The 12,684-nt window shown below is 41.0% G+C and overlaps 1 long non-coding RNA gene across 1 annotated transcript in view; it reads left to right on the top strand.

Annotated features, from left to right (window-relative positions):
* LOC139546501 (uncharacterized) overlaps nt 1-9,497 on the top strand; it is a 16,228-nt gene extending 6,731 nt beyond the window's left edge. Inside the window, exons 2-4 of the long non-coding RNA XR_011669244.1 lie at nt 7,253-7,500; nt 7,566-8,206; nt 8,345-9,497. This is a non-coding gene — a long non-coding RNA (uncharacterized lncRNA). The remainder of the gene's footprint in view (nt 1-7,252; nt 7,501-7,565; nt 8,207-8,344) is intronic.
* Nucleotides 9,498-12,684: the final 3,187 nt, after the last annotated feature.

The raw sequence follows: 12,684 nt of genomic DNA on the forward strand, positions 1-12,684 counted from the left end.
GCTGTAGAACCTTTTGAGGATCTGGGTGCCCATACCAAATCTTTTCAGTCTCCTGAGGGGGAAAAGGTTTTGTCGTGCCCTCTTCATGACTGTCTTGGTATGTTTGGACCATGATAGTTCGTTGGTGATGTGGACACCAAGGAACTTGAAAGTCTTGACCTGCTCCACTACAGCTCCACTACAGTTTCATATAAAAAGCAGATATTAAAACATTGTGAAATCCAACGTTTATAACCGCTACAATTTAAGAAATAAACCGTAGCTTTGGTCTCAAATTCCCAATGCTACGGCCCTTGATTTCTCATAGTTTCACCTCCAAGTAGCCTAATGCCTAAAAAGCACCCTGCCTGAAACTGGTACTACTACAGTTACTGTCTCTGTAGTCCTGGCAAACTGCACTTTATACCGGTAATATGCATAGCGCTTCATAATTATCTGAACTGGAATAAACTGTGCCTTATACAGATTTCAATGCCTTGCCCTAACCCTCAACAGGGGGTTTGAAATTATATTGATTTGGATGTTTCAGGAAACAATTTACACGAGCTATGACATGAGAAATGTGTGTGTTCCATGTGGACCAACAAGCACATCACAAGAGAACAACTGTGTTACTATGCCTGGTGTTAGCTTTACATCTGGTTGAATGCGTAGTAGGCCCGCCAGTGGTGAATCACTGTGCAAGTACACATGATGATCAAAAACTTCTACTTTGATCAGTGCTTATAACCTCTCCCAGCATGTCTACCTTATCATGTTCTGTCAGCTGAACAATGGTGAGATCCTTGTCTGGATACATTAATGTGAAGACTGTCACGTTCTGACCATAGTTCTTTTGTGTTTTCTTTGTTTTAGTGTTGGTCAGGACGTGAGCTGAGTGGGCATTCTATGTTGTGTGTCTAGTTTTCCCGTTTCTATGTTTGGCCTGATATGGTTCTCAATCAGAGGCAGGTGTTAGTCATTGTCTCTGATTGGGAACCATATTTAGGTAGCCTGTTTTGTGTTGGGTTTTGTGGGTGGTTGTCTTCAGTCTTCGTGTGTCTGCACCAGACAGAACTGTTTCGGTTTTTCACATTTGTTGTTTTGTATTTTGTAGTGTTCACGTTTATTGTCTTTAATTAAACATTATGGACAATTACCACGCTGCGCTTTGGTCCTCTCCTTCGTCCACAGAAGAAAGCCGTTACAGAAGACACTATACAGGTCATTCCTTTCTTCACTTGCTATGAATAACATCTGTTTAGGGGGCAAGCAAATGATGTCTGAGCTCACTGCAAATTCAACACTGGTCAAATCCATATTCTCACTCTAATCAATGGCATGTAAGTACTTGGTAGCATCAGGACCTACAGTTGAAGTCGGAAGTTTACATACACTTAGGTTGGAGTCATTAAAACTTGTTTTTCAACCACTCCACAAATTTCTTGTTAACAAACTAGTTTTGGCAAGTCTGTTAGGACATCTACTTTGTGCATGACACAAGTAATTGTTCTAACAATTGTTAACAGACAGATTATTTCACTTATAATTCACTGTATCACAATTCCAGTGGGTCAGAAGTTTACATACATTAAGTTGACTGTGCCTTTAAACAGCTTGGAAAATTCCCGAAAATGATGTCATGGCTTTAGAAGCTTCTGATAGGCTAATTGACATTTGATCAATTGGAGGTGTGCCTGTGGCTGGATTTCAAGGCCTATCTTCAAACTCGCTGCCTCTTTGCTTGACATCATGGGAAAATCAAAAGAAATCAGCCAAGACCTCAGGAAAAACAATTGTAGACCACAAGTCTGGTTCACCCTTGGGAGCAATTTCCAAACGCCTGAAGGTACCACGTTCATCTTTACAAACAATAGTACGCAAGTATAAACACCATGCGACCACGCAGCCGTCATACCGCTCAGGAAGGAGACGCATTCTGTCTCCATGATATGAACGTACTTTGGTGCGAAAAGTGCAAATCAATCCCAGAACAACAGCAAAGGACCTTGTGAAGATACTGGAGGAAACGGGTACAAAAGTATCTATATCCACAGTAAAACGAGTCCTACATCGACATAACCTGAAAGGCCACTCAGCAAGGAAGAAGCCATTGCTCTAAAACCGCCATAAAAAAAGACAGACTTGGCAACTGCACATGGGTACAAAGATTGTACTTTTTGGAGAAATGTCCTCTGGTCTGATGAAACAAAAATATAACTGTTTGGCCATAATGACCATTGTTATGTTTGGAGGAAAAAGGGGCACGCTTGCAAGCCGAAGAACACCATCCCAACCGTGAAGCACGGGGGTGGCAGCATCATGTTGTGGGGGTGCTTTGCTGCAGGAGGGACTGGTGCACTGCACAACATAGATGGCATCATGAGGGAGGAAAATGATGTGGATATATTGATGCAACATCTCAAGACATCAGTCAGGAAGTTAAAGCTTGGTCGCAAATGGGTCTTCCAAATGGACAATGACCCCAAGCATACTTCCAAAGTTGTGGCAAAATGACTTAAGGACAACAAAGTCAAGGTTTTGGAGTGGCCATCACAAAGCCCTGACCTCAATCCTATAGAAAATGTGTGGGCAGAACTGAAAAAGTGTGTGCGAGCAAGGAGGCCTAAAAACCTGACTCAGTTACACCAGCTCTGTCAGGAGCACCCAACCTATTGTGGGAAGCTTGTGGAAGGCTACCTGAAACGTTTGACCCAAGTTAAACAATTTAAAGGCAATGCTACCAAATATTAATATTGTGTGTAAACTTCTGAACCACTGGGAATGTGATGAAAGAAATAAAAGATGACATAAATCAATCTCTCTACTATCATTCTGACATTTTCACATTCTTAAAATAAAGTGGTGATCCTAACTGACCTAAGACAGGGAATTTTTACTAGGATTAAATGTCAGGAATTGTGAAACTGAGAGCCAAATACATTTGGTAAGGTGTATGTAAACTTCCGACTTCAACTGTATATGTATGTCATCTCTCATGACCGCCTGGCCAGCATGCTCTCAACCTCTTGGGCAGATAAAACCTTTTTTATTAGCTGAACTGAGATGCTGTGATTGTTGGTCTTCCGTTTACCTATGAAACCATTTTCTCGCTCAAATGGAAAGCACCAGAAACCATATACTGGACCATAGTTCAAAACACATTTCTTCAAGTGGCTATGGATATGCATATTTGGTGTGCAATACTGTTTACCATAGAACATTGCAAGCCTCTCACAGAATTGTTGCGAATGGCGATGAGCCTCTCCAACTAGCTCCATTGTGATACATCTTGTACATAAGATGTTACAGGTTTTGACAAAATGTGTCCAGCAATCATCATAGTCCCTTAAGAGTGAATAAGGAGTAAACGCATATCAAATTGTCCCATTCTTGTGCATTGAAATTAGAAAAACATGATGAGATTTTAGTGGGTAGTTGGACTATGTCTGTACATGCTTTCAGTGCATCAACTTTAAGCTGCATATTCCATCATCCACCGCACCGATAGTCTTCCAGATGGTAGAAAGGTGTTTTTCTGTCCCAGTTAAAGATTGTGCACAGGGCCCACTAAAGCCATGCCTATGGGCATGAAATATGGCTATTTAAATAGCTTAGAGAATCTGGCCTCAGTTTGTCTCTGTTATTCTCTCTGTCTTCACCTGTGTCCACATACTCCCTTGCATTTTGTTAACTTCATTCTGACGTTGTCCGTCCAGTGCATGATGGAATAATCTGCTTTTTCACCCCATTTCCAGGGAAATGTCTGTAAGCATTTGTTGCAGCTTGATCTGGATCTGTGTTGTTGAACATATAAATAGATGGTGGTGAAATCCCAAGTAGGCAACATGAAAGTTAAAAACATCACACTAACAAAAAAGTTTTTAATTGAATGACATTGAAAATAAACGGGACTGAAAAGCACAGCAATAAAATGTCAAACTTTCTAAATTGTTATAATATATCCCTATTACACTTGTAGTTGGAGAATAGGCTACTGGGAAACGAGATTATGAATGCTTTTAAAGAGACACGTGACTCTGTAATATTAAATACACAGATACCATGTTCATCCTGCCAAAATAACTCCTGGGTCTGTTCTTGCTGCAATGGCAATTCCTCCGGAAAAGTGGCTGTGTCTTGCCGTTCAACTCTCCATTGATGAGTGAATTTATCATAGAACTTAGCTCTGAGTTTATAGTACGCGGTCTTTCCCAAAAGTCTATGGCAGTGGCCACACTTTCATGGGCCAAATCCTGGGTTTGAGAGAATTTGCCTTGTGCTTAGACATGATAGCGACATTAAATCTATTCTTACAGCCAATAGTCAATAAATAATATGTGCGGCAGAGATTCTATAGAATGACCGATATAGTGTTCCACCCGTGTGGATTCTGATGCATATAACCATTACTAATACACCACACTGACTCCCCAGATTCAACTGCAAATCGGTATTGGACTGAGAGAGAGGCATAAGTCGTCAGACGCCCCAGACAGAGAGAGCAAAGGAACGGGACATAAAAAAAGCGAAGGCGTCTCCAGAGACATATTATTTTATAAATGTAAACCAATCCATACAATTTCAATACAGTACTGACTTTTGAAAAGTTGAGACTTGTTCCACAGATTTTAGTGTGTGCTTTCTTAGCTTTGCGATTCCAGTGTTGCTTACTGGGCAGAATAACATAAGTGCCAAGTACATTTATGTGGAGAAAAAGCGCTGTCAGAACAAATACCGAGTTAACCGTCCACTTCCACCACAGCCCTACCCAGAATATCTGCAATACACCACGGACAGTCACCTAGACCTTAGACTATTTTCACTGACTCTTCACACCTGCTTCTCAAGACTCTTTTTGCACCGACTCCCACTCACTCACCCACCACACACACAATTACCCTCTTCTTTGTACTACTCTTTATTATTGTTTTGATAAATGTCTTGATAGTGTATTTGTTTTATAAATGTCTATTGGACTGTTGAGGAGACCTGCAATTTTTGTTTATTTCATTACTTATTTTTTGGAAGGGGGTTTGGCAATATATGTTTTATTTGTGTCTTATGTTGTACATTATTCTTATATTTATTCTTATTTTTTTCCATTAGATGTTGTATTTTATAATTTGTTTGACTTTTGAACATTCTTTTTTGGTGGCATGGGTGGGCAACACAGTGCAATTGTATTTTGGGGGGTAGCCTATTTAATGTAACTTATGTCATTACTTCTTTTTGGAAGGGGGTTTGGGATATTTAAAAAAAAACATGTCTTGGCTTATCTTGTACGCTCTTTTTTTCATTAGAGATGTATTTTATAATTAGACGTTTTGAACAATTGTGCTTCTTTTTGACAAATAAAAGGATGTTTATGTAGTAAGCACTTGGCCTTTCGTTGATTTGGTCACAGAATTAGCACCCATGTTAACACCCAAAGGTTCCCCTTATCCAACAGTCGGTGGAGAAACAAGCGTTTGAGGGATCAGAGATAAAACACTTAATTAAACTCTTCCGACTGGCATGGAAGTGGCTAGTCTTCAGAGGTGTAAGGATAATTAGGAGTCTGAAACTAGGGGATTTGGTGCAGTGTTAGCACGTACTGTTCAGTAAAAAGTATTCAGTATGCCACGGCCCGACTCATACTACTTTTGGTGCGTCCAAGACAACTGCGAATTCTGAAACAAAACGAGTTCAGACTCACACCGAACCCAAACCGGCTGCGCGCGTGCGCCATCGTGCATAAATAAATGTTGTCCCCCTACACCAAACGCGATCATGACACGCAGGTTAAAATAGCAAAGCAAACTCTGAACCAATGACATTAATTTGGGGACAGGTCGAAAGTCAAGAGAAGAAAAAGCCTAGAAGGAAGAGAGATGACTAGAAACGATTTGGTTGACAGTTTTATGTGGGTTAATTGGCGGAGTAGAGGACCTTGTGCATTTCAGGTAAAATAACAACTCAATGTTTATATCCCAGGACAAATTAGCTAGCAACAGCAAGCTAGCTAAATAGGACAAATTAGCTAGCAAGCTAACTAGCTAAATTGCCATAAATGTTTAATGCTTTTCGACCTGTTCCCAAAGTAATATAATTGGTTCAGAGTTTGTTTTGATATTTTAACCTGTGTGTCGTGATCGCGTTTGGTATGGGGGGACAAAATAAATTGATGCGTGATGGCGCACGCGCACAGCCAGTTAGAGGGTGTGGCAAAAGCAGATTTCTAAAGGATATTTTCATCTTGGTCACATGAAACCGCTCACATTTTTGAGTTTTAGAACAGTATGTTACAGCTAATTGCATTTTGGAACATTTTCACATAGCCTGCTGCCTGTGAGCACTGTTGCGCTTACAATGTGTGATAAATAATAGTTTATCAACATTTTAAGCTAAAAGTTCTGGGTCCAGATTCATAAAACCTTCTTAAGAATACATTTCTTCTTAACTGGCATTTTTTCCTTAACTATAGACTTAAGATGAAAGTTAAGCAAAGTTGCTATTCCTCAAAAAGGTTATTGTTCATTTTCTTGCACTATTTCTTATGTTTCTCCTTAAGCATAAAGATAAGAAGATATTAGATTCTTGAAAATAAAGTTATTGGAAATGTTCTTAATTCCAAGATAGCTAAACCCTTGTCTTAAACTCAGGGCAGTGAGAGAAAAAGCTAATGAAAGCAATTGAACACGTTTAATTCACTCACAAACTTCATCTGAATGTTTCAGTATTGATTATTTTAAACCCAAGAACATGTTTTAGAACTGTAATCTCAGGAAGAAATATGCTAAAATGATTGCCATTGCTAGCTAGATAGCTAGCTAAAATGGTTGCCTAGCAACCGACATCATATTAGTAAGAAGATATTTGAGAAGTTCGTAAGAAAATCAATAAATCTTATGATATTGTTGAGGAATTGCACTTACTATCTTATGAATTTATTTTAAAGTTTTTTAAGAATCTTAAGTTTTTGGTAGAAGTGTTTTGTGAATCTGGGCCCTGATCTGTTGCATCAGCCTCTTTTGCTTTGCCTGTGCTTTTTATTTGTATGTTTTATGTAGAGTAGGCCTAGTTGTATGAATATTGGATCTTTCTCCCCAGGACTGTCGCAGTCAGTTTGAACTGGGCCAGAATAGTTTTTTTTATCGTCCCCTGGACAACGGGACAACCTAGCTATATAGCCTACCCAGAGAGAAAGCACATCATTTGATCCTCACTCCCTCTTTCTGAAACATTTGAATGATTATTTCTCTGTTTCTCTCCCTGCCTGTGTTGGCTCTAGTAAACTCAACTGCAGTGCTCTCTCAACATCAATGACAGTGCTCAACACATCTCCAGCTCTTCCCCCTCCCTCCAACACTCACTCACCTCAGCAACAGCCTGTCTCACTGCCTGATAGTCAGTATGTGTGTATGCCAGCCTTTCTAGGAGTTGTGGCTGGAAGAGTTATGGTGGACACTGGAGGGCAAATTTACTGGCGCACATGTAGGAGCACATCATCATGAAGTTCATCTATAACAGTTGATTAAAGTAAGTTGATATCCAATCACCGTTAGAAATGCTTTATTATGCATTTAACACTTTGATTGCATTAGAGGTGAGCACCTATCAGATCCCCCTGCTGTCCTTCACCCCTCATGGAAGCCTGCTGACCATCGCTGGGGTCAGGAAGAAGTCATCCAGTCGAAGTAGGAGCCAAGTGTCAGGTTTTGGCCAGGACTGTTCAGGTTTTGGTCACTAGATGTCCCCATTGCACCTTTTTTGTACCTTTTTGTTTTTTCCTTGCTCTAATTATTGTTTGCACCTGTGTGTCGTTCCCTTGTTAGTATTTAAACCCTGTGTGTTCCTCAGTTCTTTGCTCAGTGTTTGTATGTTAGCACCCAGCCCCAGCCTTGTTGTGAACATATATTTCTCTTATTGGATTTTCCAGAGGTTCTCTGGTTTAGTGCTTGTGTATTTTTGAGTAGTCTTTTGAGGTTTGTTTTTCCCTGCTGTTTTTACCACTTTGTGGAGTTTCTTTGTATTTTGGAGGATATCCATTTTGTGCCTCTTGGCTTTATTTTTGGACGTGGTGGATTTATATTCTTTGCCTGAAGATCTTGTCCTTTTATTAAACCACCATCTCTAGTACTGCTGAGTCTGCCTCATCTTCTGGGTTCTGCCGACTATTAGTGACTGTTTCTCTCACCGGGTCCTGACACCAAGTTCATCACCATGCAAAGCTCTACTGACCGAGGTAGACTATGCTTCCAGTAGCAACTGACTGACTGACTGTCAGGCAGACACACACATAGTCACATTTGAATTGACCTTATATTGACAGCACTCTACTTACCCTCTCCCTCCCATTCATCTCCCCGGTCTCCACCCTAAGTGCCAGGTGATCTGCCATCTTCTTCATAGTGGCCTCAGCTGGACCCCACAGCATAACCTCTAGGTCAGCTGGACCCCACCGCAACAAAAGCTTCACCGGAAGAGGAAGCGAGACATCCCACTCCCTCATTTTTTCTGTTTCAATGAAGGTCAATGAACTAAGTAAACCAGACTCAGCTTTGATCGCATCTATGGGAGAGCCACCCCATTAAGTAGACAATGGTAAACGGACTGAGTGAACTATCTTCATTTATTCACCATCTTTAGCTTCACCCCGGCCCAGCCAGGGACTTAAACTCCACCCTCAGTGTATCCCCAAAGACGAAGGAAGCCCACCTGTGTAAGGTTCTGTATTTATTTTCTTAGTCAACCTTGTGTTCTGTTTCGTTGTGTTCTTGAACGTAGCCCTGTCTTTAATTTTTGTTCATTGATTTCACCTGTGTTAGTTACTCACCTGGTCTCATCAGCTCCTTATTTAGTTCAGTTTATTCTGTTTGTGCCTTTGTGAGGTATTGTTCGTTTTGACTCTACTAAGCCTTTTCCTAGCTCGTTTGTGAGAATCAGGGCCTTCAGCCCTAGTTTTGATTCACCTGCTAGTTTTCCTACCTGTGTATGACCTTTGCCTGCTTGTGACCACGATTCCTGTCTTCTGCGAAGGCGAAATTAACAACTGCCGCGCTCTGCATGTGAATCTACACCTTTTTCTCCCTGAGTATTCATTACAACCTGCTTGCACTGCCCCTTCAGTACTGTTTACACCATATTTACTTGAACAATACAATTGTTGCTTAAGAGTCAATACTTTTAAACATACATCTTACTTCACAAGGGTGAAAATTCTACATTTCAATGCATATCAAGTTTTGCCTTGCCACTGTCAACATGAAAAGTTTACGTGAAGTATAATATAAATAACGCAACGTTAATATCATTAGTAACTTTTATTTGCCACGCCCAATCTGAACATTTAAACCACCACAAGTTATGTTATTAATGATATACCCTTATTGTACCCACGGGGACCTGTGATGGAGACATTGTCCTTAAGATTACAGTCATTCTTGTCCTAAAATAACACTGGTGTTCAAGAAACAGGTTAGAATTAGTAGTGTGCAACTAGGTTTCCGCGAATATGGTTTCTAACATAAGAGTGACAGAACTTCACTGAAGAGCAAGTACATTTGTTTTGTAATTATATTTACAGAATACATAATTGGCCATATGACTATGTAACACCTGCTTCCTACAGGGTATCTAAAATGGCAGAAATACCAGACTATGGCAGTTCCTATTTACTGAGGGGGAGCACAAATTGTTAGCAGAACTAATTACAGTGTATGTGTAGAGAGAACTTAAATTAAAGAATGCATCTAATCATCCAATCGTCTCACTTCGTCATTACGTCTGTCATTCTCGCTCTCACCATAAGGTCATATTAAAATGTTAATACTTTAGGTAACCTATTGCACATGCAAAAGTGGGATTTTATGTTATTCACTAAAGACTACAATTGTTTTAAAACATTTTTGACACGCTATTTTTCTAATTTCTCTGTTTAAATGTCTATTTTAATGTATGTACAAGAACCATGATTCGAACAAAGGATCTCAGAAGACTTGCATAAAGCTGGAAAGGGTTACAAAAGTATCTCTAAAAGTCTTGATGTCCACGGTAAGACAAATTGTCTATAAATGGAGAAAGTTCAGCACTGTTGTTACTCTACCTAGGAGTGGCCGTCCTGCAAAGATGACTGCAAGAGCACAGCACAGATTGTTCAATGAGGTTAAGAAGAATCCTAGAGTGTCAGCTAAATACTTACAGAAATCTCTGGAACATGCTAACATCTCTGTCTACGATAGGTAAAACACCAAATAAGAATAGTGTTCATGTGAGGACACCACGGAAGAAGCCACTGCTGTCCAAAGAAACATATTGCTGCACATCTGAAGTTCGCAAAAGAGCACTTGGATGTTTCACAACGCAACTGGCAAAATATTCTGTGGACAGATGAAACATAAGTTGAGTTGTTTGGAAGGAACACACAACACTGTGTGGAGAAAAAAGACACACATCTTATGAGCAATTTATGCAAAAATCCAGGTAATTCCAAAGGGTTCATATACTTTTTCTTGCCACTGTAAGTTCAACTTATTACAGTGAACGTACGTACATATCCCAACCAAAAGCCAAGGATTACAGGCAACATCTGCACTGAGCTAAAGGCTAGAGCTGACGATTTCAAGGAGTGGTACACTAATCCGGACGCTTATAAGAAATCCTGCTACGCCTTTCGACGAACCATCAAATAGGCAAAGAGTCAATACATGACTAAGATCGAATCCTACTACACCGGCTCAGACGCTCGTTGGATGTGGCAGGGCTTGCAAACTATCATGGATCACAAAAGGAAATCCAGCCGAGAGCTGCCCATTTACGCAAGCCTACCAGACAAGCTAAATGCCTTCTATGCTCGCTTTGAGGCAAGCAACACTGAACTATGCGTGAGAGCACCAGCTGTATAATCATGCTCTCCCTAGCCTATGTGAGTAAGACCTTTAAACAAGTTAATTAACATCCACAAGTTTGCAGGGCCAGACATACTCAGAGGACGCATACTCAGAGCATGCGTTGACCAGCAGGCACGTGTCTTCACTAACATTTTAAACCTCACCCTGTAATACCTACATGTTTCAAGCAAACCACCATAGTCCCTGTGCCCAAGAACGCCAAGGTTGCCTGTCTAAATGACTACCGCCCCTTAGCACTCACACCTTTAGCCATGAAATTCTTTGAAAGGCTGGTCATGACTCACAACACCATCATCCAAGAAACCCTGGACCCACTCCAATTCGCCTACCGCCCCCACAGATCCACAGATGACGCAATCTCTATTGCACTCCACACTTCCCTTTCCCACTGGGACTAAAGGAACACCTACATGAGAATGCTGTTCATTGACTACAGATCAGCGTTCAACACCACAGTGCCCTCCAAGCTCATCACTAAGCGAAGGACCCTGGGACTGAACACCTCCCTCTGCAACTTGATCCTGGACTTCCTGACGGGCCACCCCCAGGTGGTAAGGGTAGGCAACAACACATCTGCCATGCTGACTCTCAACACTGGGGCCCCTCAGAGGTGCGTGCTCAGTCCCCTCCTGAACTTTCTGTTCACCCACGTATGTGTGGCCACACAAGATTCCAACACCATCATTAAGTATGACAGTGGTATGTAACATTCAGCTTAGATCTCAAACCATGCTACAAATAAAAGTTTAAAGAAATACTGTGTTCATTTGAGTGACCAAAGCAAGACAGACAAAATTAATAAAGTGAGCAAAATAATCAGATATTGTAATAGAAAGCTTATCAATTGACAAAACCAATCCAAATAGACCCCAAATAAAGCTCAGAAAATCCAAGTATCAAACCCTCCAAAAAATAATCAATAGTCAGATTGTTGCATGAGAGGGAAATCTGGCCTGGTGGACATTTCCTTACAACAGGTACAATTCCATGGCATCCTCTAAAACCGACAACACAGGAATCCTTTGTAACAGGAGTAAAAATCCACAATAATGAGCAAAAATGATTCCCTATGAATGGTTAATCTAGGATGCTTAAGGTTGTCCACAGAAAAATAACCTCAGTATGGTACACACCAAACATTTCCCCAAACTGCCCTCCTATTCTAAAAGGGACATGCGTTCTTAAAGGGACAGTCCACCACAAGGACAATGGCAGCCATCTTAGCTTTGCCAGTGCAAATATCGCAGTCAGAGCTGGCAAATACATAATATTACAGTATGAAAATGAAAATACATATAAAGGTTTAACCTTGCATGGTTTTTAAAACTTTAAACCAGACATAATTCTATTTCTATGTGCTTATCACATCACACTTCACACTTGTGGCAGCATCAAAATTAGGCCTTATCACCGACGATGATGATACAGCCTATAGGGAGGAGGTCAAAGACCTGGCAGAGTGGTGCCAGGACAACAATCTCTCCCTCAACACGGGGAAGACAAAGGAGCTTATCGTGGAACACAGGAAACGGATGGCCGAACACGCCCCCATTCACATCGACGGGGCTGTAGTGGAGAGGGTCGAGAGCTTCCTCGGTGTCCACATCACTAAGGACCTATCATGGTCCAAACACACCAACACAGTCCAGAAGAGGGTACGACAACGCCTCTTCCCCATCAGAAGGCTGAAAAGATTTGGCATGGGCCCTCAGATCCTAAAACATTCTAAAGCTGCAACATTGAGAGCATCTTGACTGGCTGCATCATCGCTTGGTATGGCAACTTCTCAGCATCCCACCGCAAGGCGCTACAT

This window comes from Salvelinus alpinus, chromosome 20 (assembly GCF_045679555.1).
Source record: "Salvelinus alpinus chromosome 20, SLU_Salpinus.1, whole genome shotgun sequence".
Taxonomy (NCBI): Eukaryota; Metazoa; Chordata; class Actinopteri; order Salmoniformes; family Salmonidae; genus Salvelinus; species Salvelinus alpinus.